Raw genomic sequence first — 13,386 nt, forward strand, 5'->3', positions numbered from 1 at the left:
TAAATAAAATAAAAAATATAAATTAATCAAATTAATTTCATTTTATTTTTAAAAAATTCGTATCCGGAAAAAAGTTGCAGACCAAAATTTTACATCTTAATACTAAACAACTTTTTTATGATAAAAAATCATTAATTATCGATTAAATCGACTATAATAAAAAAATATTATAATTTTTTTACAGTAAATAAATTTTCTAGTGTCTTCAATGAGTCAACTTAGAAGGACATGTCTTTGATGGTCATAATCGATAACATCTCACCAAGTCCCTGTGGCGCAGAGGATAGCGCGTTGGACTTCTAATCCAAAGGTCGTGGGTTCGATCCCCACCAGGGATGATTAAAATATGTATAGTATTTAACATCTTTTAAAACTATCATTTTTTGTCACAATTTTTCAATTAGTACCCTGAAAAAATTATATTTAATCCATAGCACGTCTATTGTTAATATCCAAAATATTAATAATTTTAGTACTAAAAAGAATTTTGAAAAAGTAAATTTCTGATATAAGGATATTAAGAAAGAAATGATTTTAAGTTGAAATTTACCTTTTTTCTGTGAAAGGAAGCCATCCTTCATAAAAACTTATCATTTTCACCATTTTCATTATTTTCATTATTTTCATCACTTTCATCATATTCATTATTTTAATCATTTTCATCATTTTTTTCAAGAAGCGATTAAAAAAAGGCCGATCGGAAACAAAACTATTTTTTTTTTAATTTTTGAATGCTCATACTGCAGAATCTTATTAATTAAATATTCCTTTTTGTAATATAAATATTTATAGGGATAGTTTTTTAGTTAAATTATACAGTATTTTTCAGGAAATTAATCTTAAAAATTGTACACAAAAATCGTGTAAACAGACGCTTATACTCAATACAAAAATATATGAGAAATCAATCACAAACATGGAAGATTTCTCATTTTAGTCATCCCTGGTGGGGATCGAACCCACGACCTTTGGATTAGAAGTCCAACGCGCTATCCTCTGCGCCACAGGGACTTGGTGAGATTTGATCTATTATGAAAAATCAACACGTGTCCTCGCAAATTTACTCACTCAAAACACTACAAAACATGTATTTTATACGAAATAATAGTATCATAATTTTTCTTGCAGGTGACTCAACAGATAACTATTTTTTTTAGTATAAAAACTTGAATAATTTCACATTAAAAGCGTTTAAAGTTGAACAATTTTGATTAAAAAAGGCCCCAGTCGAAATGATTGATAATTAAAATCGACTTAAGTAGAATTTAAAATTTAAACGTGTAAAATTAACTTAAGGCGTAAAAGACTAAATCGTTTACGAAAATGACGGCTTTAAGAATTTACAGTTGTAATCGAAAACTTCAATTTCAATGTTTTTATATTCAAGTTTCATTTTAAGCTTGAAATTGAAACTGTTGATTTTCAAAAAAATGAAAAAGGTAAATTTTTACAAATATTAATTCAAAAGTATTGCAATCAAAGTGGTTCAACCTTACAAAATTCAAAAATGTATTATAAAATTTGTTCAGTGTAAAAAAAAGTTGAGAATCGCTTATTTGTGCTCTACAATTGAAATTACTATTTAATTTTAAAAGCTTCCAATTTCAAATTATTTCATATTGAAACTGATCTTGCCTAATAATTTAATGTTTAATGTTCATAATTTTCAATTCGTTTTCTTTTACCGGTAAAATTGTCAGTCTGAATTTTTCTAAATTTCGTGGAAATTTTCCTCCTTTTCAATATTCAATTTAGGAAATTTATTTAATTTGCAATCAAGCAGTTTTTAATATTTTGTTAATATTTTTGTACATGCTTTTACCATTTTTTATAGAGTGAGCATGTTTTCTACATTTATCAGTTGTGAATATTTAGTTCAAAAAATGAGTTTTCAAAATTACCCGGAAATATTTGAATCGCAAGAAATAGTGAGTTTTCCAAATTGGTTTACATCTAAATATATTTTAGATTTTCACATTGTGAGATAAGCGTATTTTTATAATAATATTTTACGACTTTTTGGTATTCACCATTTTTTTGCAACTTTTGGAATTTTTTCAATGTTTTTTAATTAGAAATAAGAAATTTAATCTTAAAAGCCTCAAGGTTTCTTTTTGTACAATATTATTGGTATAACAGAGAAATTGAATATTAATGCAAATTAAGCTTTGAGGTTTCTTTCAATTACTTTGGGAAATAAGGTTATAAACAGTTTATTCAATTTATGAAAAATTATAATTTTTATAAAAGAGAATAAATCAAAAATAATAATAAAAAAACATGTCAGTTAGTGTGTAGTTTTTTAAAGCATAAAATTCTTCAAAAATCCAATTTTTTAGTTGACCAAAAAATGATTAAACTCACGACTACGGTAGAGATTGGAAATTCATTAAAAACGAGTAAATCAATTTTTATATTTTTGAAACATCGGATATCAAATAACGTGAAATTGTAGGTAATAAAAATATTGATAACATTTATCAATAACGCCAGAGGAGATTAGGAAACTTCTTTTATTAGGCATACATTCTGAGACGTATATATAGTTTTATTGAATACTAAATTTTATCAGAGATGAGTGCAGAACTTTTAAATAAAATCTCTTAAATTTAACGAACTAGCGAATACGATAGAGATGGGGAGTTTTTCAAAACAAATTTCATAAATTGTTTATACTTTTCACGCACCAGGTAAAAAATATTGCTGCAAAATTTTTAACAATGCTTGAAGCGATTAGGAAAGATTTTTCAAGGAGAAAGTCCTGATGGAGGCTTCTAAGTGTACTTTAAGGCCATGTGACGAGTGGGTCACGTGACCAGATTCCTACCTTACCGAAACTTTCTTATTTCCTAGCTTATTTTCAGACGAAGCGCCACATCGAGTTAAAAATTAGGGATAGTAAATAAGAAACACTAAGAATGGTGGATATGGTCCTTAATTTTTATAATAATGAAAAAATAAATTATTTTCAAAAAAACTTTCTTTTATAGTTATAAAAATGTAGGACCAGATTCACCTTTCGTAGTGCTGCTTATTTATTATCCCAAATTTTGAACTCGATGTGGGCCTTCATGTGGAAATAAGTTAGGAAATAAAAAAGGGTCGGTAAGGTAGGAATCTTATCACGTGATCCACTTAATCGTGACCCACACGGCCTTAAAAAAATCTGCTCGTTGCGCGGGCACATTCTGACCGCGCGCGGCTCGCAGGTTGATTCACGCGCTTCGCGTTCAATGATGGATTTACTATATCTCGTGCTTCGCCCACGATTGTGTATTTTTTCCACATTTGTGCAAAGGACTTATAAAATTAAAGGTCAAAGTATCGACGGCTGTAATTTGGTGATTGTGAATTCTTTTTTGTTAAAGCTCTTTTGCCTTAAGCGATCGCATTCTCATTGCGTATCTCGTGCTTTGCACTCGATTTTGTTCAAAAGTTTAACTTTTTTATATTTTGTTAAATACTTTTGTAAAAAATGTATATTAAGTTTATTTATGTACCTCGGCTTGGTATTGCTTATACCGATATTGTAAAATAAAGGACAAATTGCATTCATAACGATTACTTTAATATTTTTTTTTATTTTGCATTACAATTTATTCTCAGCTACGCTAAAACATGTATTATTTCAATAAATTAATATCATTGAACTTCGTAATATGCATTGATATTAAAGTACACGAACTTTTCTGCCTATTTTTGACAATTAATTTTTTTTCACACCTTGTATCAATTTCCAAACAATTTTTTTTTACTTATAATGTTATTTTATTCGACTAAAATAAAAACCACATCACACAAAAAAATTATTAATTTAGTTTGTGTCATTTGTTCAAACATTAATTTAAAAAAAATTTATGTTGTTTTTTACGAATAAAATAAAAAGCACGCATCCTATCAAAAAACAATTCATAACAAATTTATATCTTTTTTTTCCTCATTATTTTTTTTATAGCTTGTCTCGTTAGTCCAAAATTTTTCTTTTATTTTTCTTTTTAAAGTTGTTTTTACGAATAAAACAAGAACAATTTTTGTTAATTTACCTTTTCTCGTATCTTTCATAATGTGATCGCAAAATTGAATTATTGATTTTTTATTACTTTTTGTCGGATCAAAATTTGAATTCTCGATTTTTCATGAAAATTTATCATGATATCCTTGTAGAACCTTAAAAAAGTAACGCTTTTCTTCTATTAACTTTTCCACGTATTACGCTTTTCTTGGCTTCAAATTTTCATTTTTGTTTCGTTTTTTGGATTTTAAAAATTCTATAACTTTAGACATTTTTATTTTATCCAAAAAAAGTCATTGGGGATAAATTGTTTATATTTTTGTTTACCATATATAGCCATTCGTATAATTTTGAAGTATTAAAAAAGTGGCCTTAAGAATTGTGAAAATGCTTTAACTTTTTGAATTGTTATTCGAAATGACTTATTAACGAACTCGATCTTTCTTTTTGACCTCCAAAAGCGTTTTGTACCAAGGCACAATCCAATTTGATTATACTTTCAAAAGGTATCTAGTATACAAATGACGCACCGTGGACTGCATCTTGAATTTACAATTAGAAATATACAATTCGTAACCGATTTTCAAATTGTTTTCAGAAGTGATTAGAAATAGTTGCATAAGAGCGTATATGGATTAGATTTTATCATTTTCATTATCTATTTAAAGTATAAATAAACAAAGAACAAAAATAAGATTTTTAAAAATTATGAATCGTTATCTTTAAATAAATAACTTAATTAATCACATTCTTGATAAAAATGAATGTCCAAGTATCTAAAGAATATAAATAATTAACAGGATATCAAAACTAATTGTTCTAAGCAAATTATATCAAGAAAATGTTAACGCCATGGTAATGTTGCTTTCAAAGTATATTTGTAAGTTTGAATTGCTTGATTTTATCGACACCATCATATTTGATCATGAAAATTCCTTGTCTGGTATAATTTGTTTATTTTATAAACATTTGTTTATAATTTGTTTATTTTATAAACAAATTATTATATATATTATATATTATATAATTATTATAATTACTATATATACAATTTATGGACAGATAATAATTGATTTACATTTTTGACGCTTTCAAACTATATAAGTATTTTAATTGTCAATTATTGTCACTCGATATCATTTGTTTATTTCATACAAAAATGTTAGAAACAAATTCATAGCTTTTCCGTTTGTAGACAGAAAGTAATCGTTTTTCTTTCTGATCGTCTTAAAATTCTATAAAAAATGATGTTTAGTGTTATTTCTTTATTTTATAAAAAAATACATAGTTCGGCCACTTATAGACAACTCGGAAGCTAAATCTTCTACAACATCACAAAATAGTTCCAGCAACATCATTTTGAAATAACAATAAAAAACTATTACATTCTGCCCATAAATTGCCAAACTATGTATTTGTTCATATAATTTGTTTGTAAAATAAACAAATAATATCGAATGAAAACCCCGTATCACTAAAAATCACCCCTAATATAATTTAAAGACGATTAGAAAGAGAACCGTCACTCTTTGTAAATAAATGGTCAAGCTAAGCATTTTTTTAATGAAATTTGTTTATAAAATACGAAAAAATAATACCAAAATAGCGAAACTAGAAATTAGAGACTGGAAATGAAAAGATTTCAAACATACTGGCATTATAATAATGTAATAAAATTTCACATTATACTGATAAAAGAATTAAATATCCTAAAATACATTTTTTAAATTATAATTCTAAACTAAATTAACATATTTAGCTTAGGTCATGATACCATGAACGTCCTGCCGATTACAAAGAGCAACTATTTAAATAATAAGTTACATTTAAGAAATTTTTAAACCGAAATAAATTATGATTGTCTAATTTCTAATTTAAACTGTTCAAGGTTAAACAATTTTATTTTGAATTCAAAAATCTCAAAATTTAATGATTTCAGATTAAAATGTCAAAGAAGAAGAATTTCCAAACGTAAAAATGGAATATTTTCAGAATAGACTTTTCAAAAACAATACATATAAATTAAGAGGAATGAAATTAGTATTATTTCTAATTAAAAGCATTTAACATTCAATAATTTAAAACCAAAAACTTTTGAACTTCAATAAATTTAACTTTGGCACTATTGAAATTTGATAATTTGAAATTGAAAAGTAAATAAATCGTAAATTGATTCAAATTGAAATGCATTAAAATAAAAACTGATTTGACAATTTTTAGAACGATTATAATTAAATTATATTGTAAACAAATTTGTGAAATTAAAAGTCATTGTAAATAGGACATTTAAAAAATGTATACTTCAGAAACTGAAAAATTTTAAAAATCTGAACATCGTCAAAAATAAAAATAAAAAATTAATTCGCGAAGTCTGACGATATAAAAACTGTTTTATACGCAAACCCATAAAAATGTATATTACTTGAATCGTTTGGAAATTAAATATTTTTAAATTAAAAAATATTTTTTTTCGAAATACAAGCAGTTTAATTTTAATCGCAAAAATTAATCTTATGATAGGAAAAAATTTAAAATTTAGTGTTTAGCATGAAAATCCTGAATTATAAAAATGAAACCATTCAACATTAAAAAAATAATTCAATTGTTCAATGGAAACTTTTCATTTTTCAAATGAGTTTGAGATGTTTTTCTTTTTGGATTATTATTCAAATAGAAAAACTTCAGTATTTGAATTTACTCGGGAGATTTTTAATTTAAAAAAGTTTTAACACAAATCACAGCAAAAACTAAGAATAAAATTTGTTGCAGGAAATTTTTTAGAGCGATAAAGTTTTGTTTAGCCAACTTCGCGTCTTTAAAAAAACATGTTTTTGTCAGGGAAAAACAAAAGAAAGTTTAACCGATATTTGTGTAAAGTTTATCCTGTGAAGTTAATTTATGTTGCAGAGAATCTTTCGTCGGAAATCGATATAAAGTGTATCTCCTGTTTTTTCTGTGAACCTTTAAAATGACAAATGTTCAAATACCAATTTTTTTATCTTGGTACTCTGCGATTTCGAAAAAAATTAAAGACCAGAAAGTTTTGTGCGTTTTAAATTGAAGTCAAACTATTTAGAATATTTAAATCTAATATTTTCAAAATTGAAACTGACTGAAATTGAATTAGTTGAAGTTCGAAAAGTAAAATTGACAATTTGGAAATTGTTAATTTCTAAACGATTAAATTTACTTAAAGTAATAGAATTTTTTAAAAATTTAAGTGCAGCAAAGTTTTAATACCATAATTATCCACTATTAATATTTTTTGTCTTTAATTAAGTTCAGATTTGTTTAAGTTTCAAGCTTTATTAAAATGCATTTTTTATTTTGTTATATTTCTCATTTAAAATTAGTCTTTATTTTTAAAGTTTTTTTTTAATTATTCGAATTTCAAGGTTCACAGTTTAAGTATTTTTCTTTTTGCATGGTGGAAATAAAGGTGAATTTATTTTTTCATTTTAGAGAAGCTTCTCCAATAAATTTTGAAGCAAAATAATCATTTCTTTAATTTAATACAAATTTAGATTTCTTGAATCTTATAAGCTTTTACTTTAAAATATTCAATTTAGTTTTCAATTCCAACTCCTTTTCAATGAAACTTGATATATTTTTTATTTGATGACAAATTAAAAATTTTAAATAAAACAACTTTTTAAAAAATGGTATGGATTTTCTTTAAAAATTTCCATATTATTTTTTCCACTTTGAACAATTGAAATGTTTCAAAAAAATTATTTTTGCTTTATATGCTTTTTTTAAAGTATAACTTATTGTTACCTTAATTCTGTAATTAATTAGAACAAATACAAACTTTCAATAATAATTTTGCATTTTGCAGTTTAAAATAAATGCAGTTACGGCGTATCAATAATTATTAAAAAATTATTAAAAATTTGGATAAATTATTTTAATAATCAGGTGTAACTTTTCTGCACGATTTCTGCACGATACAAAAAACTCCATTTTCGATTTTTTTAGTTAACGGTGTTTTCTCAAATCATGGAAATAGTGAGTTCCCAAGTTCATCATAGAATATATTATGTAACAAAAATTACAGATCTTATGTTCTCGCAGGAAAAAAAATTAGGATAAATTTTAGCTTGAAGAGATAAAAGGCTAATTTTGAGGGTGGATCGTCTTTGAGTACAAAAGAGAATGCAAGCACAGATTTAAATTGTAGCTTTTCACGTGGACTTTGGCATGCATTTTTTACCAGAACCATGTGGATTTTAAAGTCCTTCTCTGAAGGCTTAAGAAGTAATCTGCGGAGTAAACTTGAACAATGCCGATGGTCATCTGCAGTCAGTAAACACGTTTTATCATTAAGGTGTACCTTTCATTCAGATTTCTGACTAAAACCATAAAAGTCTGGTTCAGGGACTAGAAGGGAATACAAAATAAAGAAAGGCGGACAAATGCTTGAATGACAAAGAAAAGATGGAAATAAAATAAGGAGAAAGTTATTAGCAAAAGAGAAAGAGAGAAAAATGTAATATCTCATATTCCTAGGTCCTAGGAAATATTTTCCGAACTGAGAAACAATTGTTTCATGAGGAAGAGAACATTTATGACAAATATCATTTGAATAAACCTATACTACCGTTTATGAACTATAATATAAAATATTCCCGTATTTTCAAAGGAAACAATTTTTCAGTTTTACCCAACTGTGTTTATGTTCTGTTTTCTGAATTATCAGCTATCTTAATGCTAGTTATATCTTCATTGGAGGAACTGCCACCTTGGCAGTTTAAAATTTTACGACGTCGTTCGTGAACATTCATTCGACAAAGAATTATTCAAACCAGGATCTTCTACTTAGATTCGCTTTGGTTTTATTACTTTTGCTTCATGCCTACCTTCGATTTATTTTATAGTTCAATCGATAATAGTGTAATCATCATTTCCACTGCAATGAAAAGAAAATTTATTCAAAGTTTAATCTAATTCGTTAATTATTTCACAGAAAAAGGTGAATGTCTGAAGGAATGTTTTGTATACATTTTTAAAACAGTTTCTATGTGAATTCATCATGGAACAAAAAACAGCTACTTAAAAACGAATATGCAACATATTAGTGATGTGTGTTTCAACTCATTAATCGTTTGAAAAGTGGGAAATAAACAAAAAATTTTAATCTGCCGATAGTTAATCAAATAAATTTAGTTGAAAAAGCTAAAAAAAAATAAACTATCAAACCAAATAATTGGTTGAAGAATACCTAAAGTGCGGAAATGATTAAGATAATAATAAAATGAATCGTGAAAGGTGATTAATTGTTTTATCTAATTTTTTGTCGGCCATTCGCTTGTTTCAACTGTAATTATTTTATTAAACAATGGCTGATTTAACAGTTTTTGTTAGCTTAGATTTTGTTAAACGATTAATTGGTTGAAGCATACATTATTGGAACATACGTTACGAAGATGTGCGAAAATAATATTTATAGTATTTAAAATATATTAATATTTTCAATAATTAATATATAATTCTGCACCACTAACTATAAGATAGTTTAAAAAATTTATTTTCCACAATAGTCTGAAGTTTTAAAACAATGGTTTCTCAATTGATAAAAACAATATTTTCGTAAATTTAAGAAAATGGAGTATCCATGACATAAGGTTTTAAACTGTCTCAAATAAAAAAATTCTTTATTTTAGTTCGTTTTTGTCAGTGTGTCAAGTAATCAACTAATATCATTTGTTTTTCTTGTTTAACAAAAATTCGTTTTTAAAACAAAATTGAGGGAAAGTTAATTCAGTGTGATGGCAAAACTTCATTCTTAAAATTCCCTGCATTTTTCTGGACTAATTCTTCATTTTTCCTGAGCATTAATATTTGCGGACCAAACTTTTTATCTTGTAAAATTTTTCATACAGAATTTTTTATAAATGGAATAAAAAAATTTAATATTAAATTTCTGAATTTTTAATTTGTTATGCTCAGGGATGCTACAGCCTGATTTATTTGAAAAAAATGAAAAATTAACCTACTTAAAATGAGAAAGTGACCAAAAATGACTAATCTATAACAACAACAGATTGACTAACGTGAATTAATAATTTAAGCAATGTTCTTTCAAATTGAAAAAATTTTTTAATTAAATTTAAAGAATTCGAATGAATTGGAAAGAAATTTAAACCCAACAAATCTGATTAATTTCAGTACAATTTGCATTAATTTATAGGAATTTAAGGTAACTAAAAAATAATTGGATAAAATTCAGAAAGATATGAAGTGAAATAAAAGAAAAATTAGGTGAATCGAATGTAATTCAAAAATATGAAGAAAATCATTGATTTTAGTAAAATTGAAAAAAATTGAGAAAAATCAATGACATTCAAAAGAATTTGATGAAATGCCTAAAAATTAAAAATAATTTAGGATAACTTAATAAACATTCAGGGGGAATTACGAATTGATTCAAATTAATTGCAAAAATTAATGCTAAATTTCTTCAAATCTTTGAAAACCTACGCAATCCTTTACTCCTTGTGAATAAATTCTTTTCAATACTTGAAAATGCCGCTAAATTAATGAAAATCTATTTATAATAAATTTTTTAAAATGCATTAAAATCTAACATTATCTCGTGAAATTCTATGTAATTTGACAATATTTTTTGAAATCTTGGAAAATTTAGATAAATGCCTCGAGAGCTTTTAAAGTCCCCTGAAATCATTAAAGGCATCGAAAATCTTATCAAATTAGTTAAAATATTCTTAAAATACATTCATTACAACACGACGAAATATATTTTAAATTCCTAAATATTATTTAAATACTTCGAGATTATCTGCAATTTTAAAATAGCTTGAAAATACTTTTGAATATTTTTAAAGCTTCTAAAATATTTCAAATCTTTTTAAATCTTCTGAAATCTTTTAGAATTCCTTGATTTTTTTAGGATCTTAAAGACTTGTTGAAACTTTTAAAAATACCTTGAAATATATAAAATTCTAAGACCTTCCCATTATTAAAATTTATTACAAATTCCTCGGAATCTTTTTTATAATATACACAAATATTTCAAGCCCTTTAACATCTTTTTAAAACTCTTGAAAAATTTCATGGAATTTTTAAATATACAGCTAAATCTTTAAAATTTTTTGAAATCCATTTATGTTACTGAAATAATTTACACCTTTCTTGAGATATTTTAAAATACCCTGTAATGTATCAAAATAATTAAGAAAAATTCAGAAATACAGATTTCAAATTAATAGTGGCTAACCCATAGTTTAATTTATTGAAATAAGTGACGAAGCTAAGATATCTGGAAAAAATTGTTTATGATTTTAACAATAATTTTTGCAAATTAAATTTTTCCTTGCTATCACTTTTTAAAAACAAATATTTGAACTAAAATTAAGTATGTCTCATTTTTCAGGGGATAACATTCTCTACAACTCTACTGTTTCCAATTTTAAAAGTAAGTTTTCGATGACTGAAATCATTAAAACCATTTTTGAAAATAATATTTTGGAACAAATTACTCTATTTAAAGACTTATTTTCAAATTAAAAACAGCAAAGTAATAGGGTATTTTTTTGTTACAAAAATCCTCCATTTTTTTTTAAATTCCACCATTTTTTTAAACTTTGTAAGAAGTGACAGTAAAAAAATTTAAATACAAAATATATTCTTAAAATAATTATTTTCGTAAGTTTTAAACTTTTTGTATGGAAAAAAATCTTTTTTCTTGTATAACACATGACTGAGAATATAATTTCAATTCTTAAAATCACGAAAAGCTTTTTTTCAGAGACCTGATTTTTGCCACAACTACCTTAAAGCGTTTCTTACAGGAATTCCCTCCCTTTGGAATTTATTTTCAAAATCCCTGACTTTTTCGCACCAAACAAATTTCCAAAATTTTTTCTGTTTTAGAGGCTTATTTCGATTTGCGGACACACAGAAATTGATAGAAATAACTTTTTTTATCAATTGAAACGATTGTTTAAGTCAACAGAAATAAATCTATTCTTAATAACTCTAAATCCTGACGGAGGCTTCTAAGCACACTTTAGAAAAAAATTCAAGTTCAAATTGTTTATTTAACAGTAGTTATTTAGAAGTTTAGTTTTTCCTTTCTATTTAGAGAAAAGTTACAATCCTTGTTTAACACTAATGATCAAGTCCTCATTTTATTCTTCGAAGGATTCTCTAAATTTTTATTAGTGTTGATTTTATTTAAAAAATTAGTTTAGAAATCAACCATTATTATTGTTATAAAAAATCATAGTTTCGGTTTTTATCAAAATTACCACATAATTGTAGAGAATCTTTCAAAGAATAAAAAGAGCGCTTAATAATTAGGACTAAATAATAATTGTGACCTTTCCCAAAAGAGAAAGTATAAACTAAAACTCTAAAGAATTACTGTTAAATAAATAATTTTTAATTGAATAATTTTTTCTAAAGTAAACTTAGGAGCTTCCACAAAGATTTAGAGAAGATATAAATAGATCTATTTTTTCCATTTTATAAATCATTTTAAAGATTACCGACTTTTGAGATTGATTGTACGTATCCTTAGTTACCAAGGCAATTTCATCAATAGGATAGCATAGCAAGGGAAATTTTACTGACTATAATTTATTCATTTTTTTGTAATGCGACACAGATTTCCCGACATCCTGGTTTTCCAATAAATAAAACTTCAGTCCAATCTACATATAATAAGGTATCCACCAGACCCAGCCATAACCAGCAAAGAAAAATTTTCCCTAGAGAAATCAAGAAGGAAAGCTAAAGATGAATTTATTGTAAGCTCTATAAATATTTATGCTATTAGTTTTTTAAAAAAATAGCAATTAAATTTCCGAATTTATAATCAAATCACTTTTCATCTTTTAATGTAAAAATTCTACTGCCTTTTTTTCTTACTGAGGAAAATTTTTTATTGTTCAAATAACCCACAAATGAAGAGATTAAATAGGTTTCTTAACAAATAATTAAATATTACTAATTAAAATTTATTTAATCTAAATGTTAATAATAAGAAAATTATTAGAAAATTTTTACCCAAAGCGATTGGCTATCTTGGAAAAACTGCAAACAATGTTAAATGGAATTCTGTCATATATCATTTTGTGCTGACTTGCGTTTGCTGGATAATATTTCCTTTCATGATAGCAAACAGACTGAGAAATTTTGTTGGAGTATCTGAAATGGATTCTGGATGAGTGTTTTGTATTTTATTTGGATGCTACGCATTGAGAAGAAATATTTACCCTTAAAGGAAAATAAGTTTTCTGTCTGGTTTTAATAAAAGTAAATAACATCCCAAGCAATTTGTTTTGAAAAAAACTTCAATATTTTATCTTGTGGAAATTTCTCATACAAAATTGTATTTGAAAATAAAATTA

At 25.3% G+C, this 13,386-nt stretch overlaps 2 non-coding genes across 2 annotated transcripts; one reads left to right on the forward strand and one right to left on the reverse strand.

The window, feature by feature from the left end:
• The first annotated feature begins 265 nt into the window (after nt 1–265).
• Trnar-ucu lies at nt 266–338 on the forward strand. The gene has a single exon. It is a non-coding gene; the product is annotated as a tRNA-Arg (tRNA).
• Nucleotides 339–938: 600 nt separating this feature from the next.
• Trnar-ucu lies at nt 939–1,011 on the reverse strand. Its single transcript has one exon. It is a non-coding gene; the product is annotated as a tRNA-Arg (tRNA).
• Between the last annotated feature and the right edge of the window lie 12,375 nt (nt 1,012–13,386).

Source organism: Belonocnema kinseyi, chromosome 10, assembly GCF_010883055.1.
Source record: "Belonocnema kinseyi isolate 2016_QV_RU_SX_M_011 chromosome 10, B_treatae_v1, whole genome shotgun sequence".
In the NCBI taxonomy this organism is placed as follows: Eukaryota; Metazoa; Arthropoda; class Insecta; order Hymenoptera; family Cynipidae; genus Belonocnema; species Belonocnema kinseyi.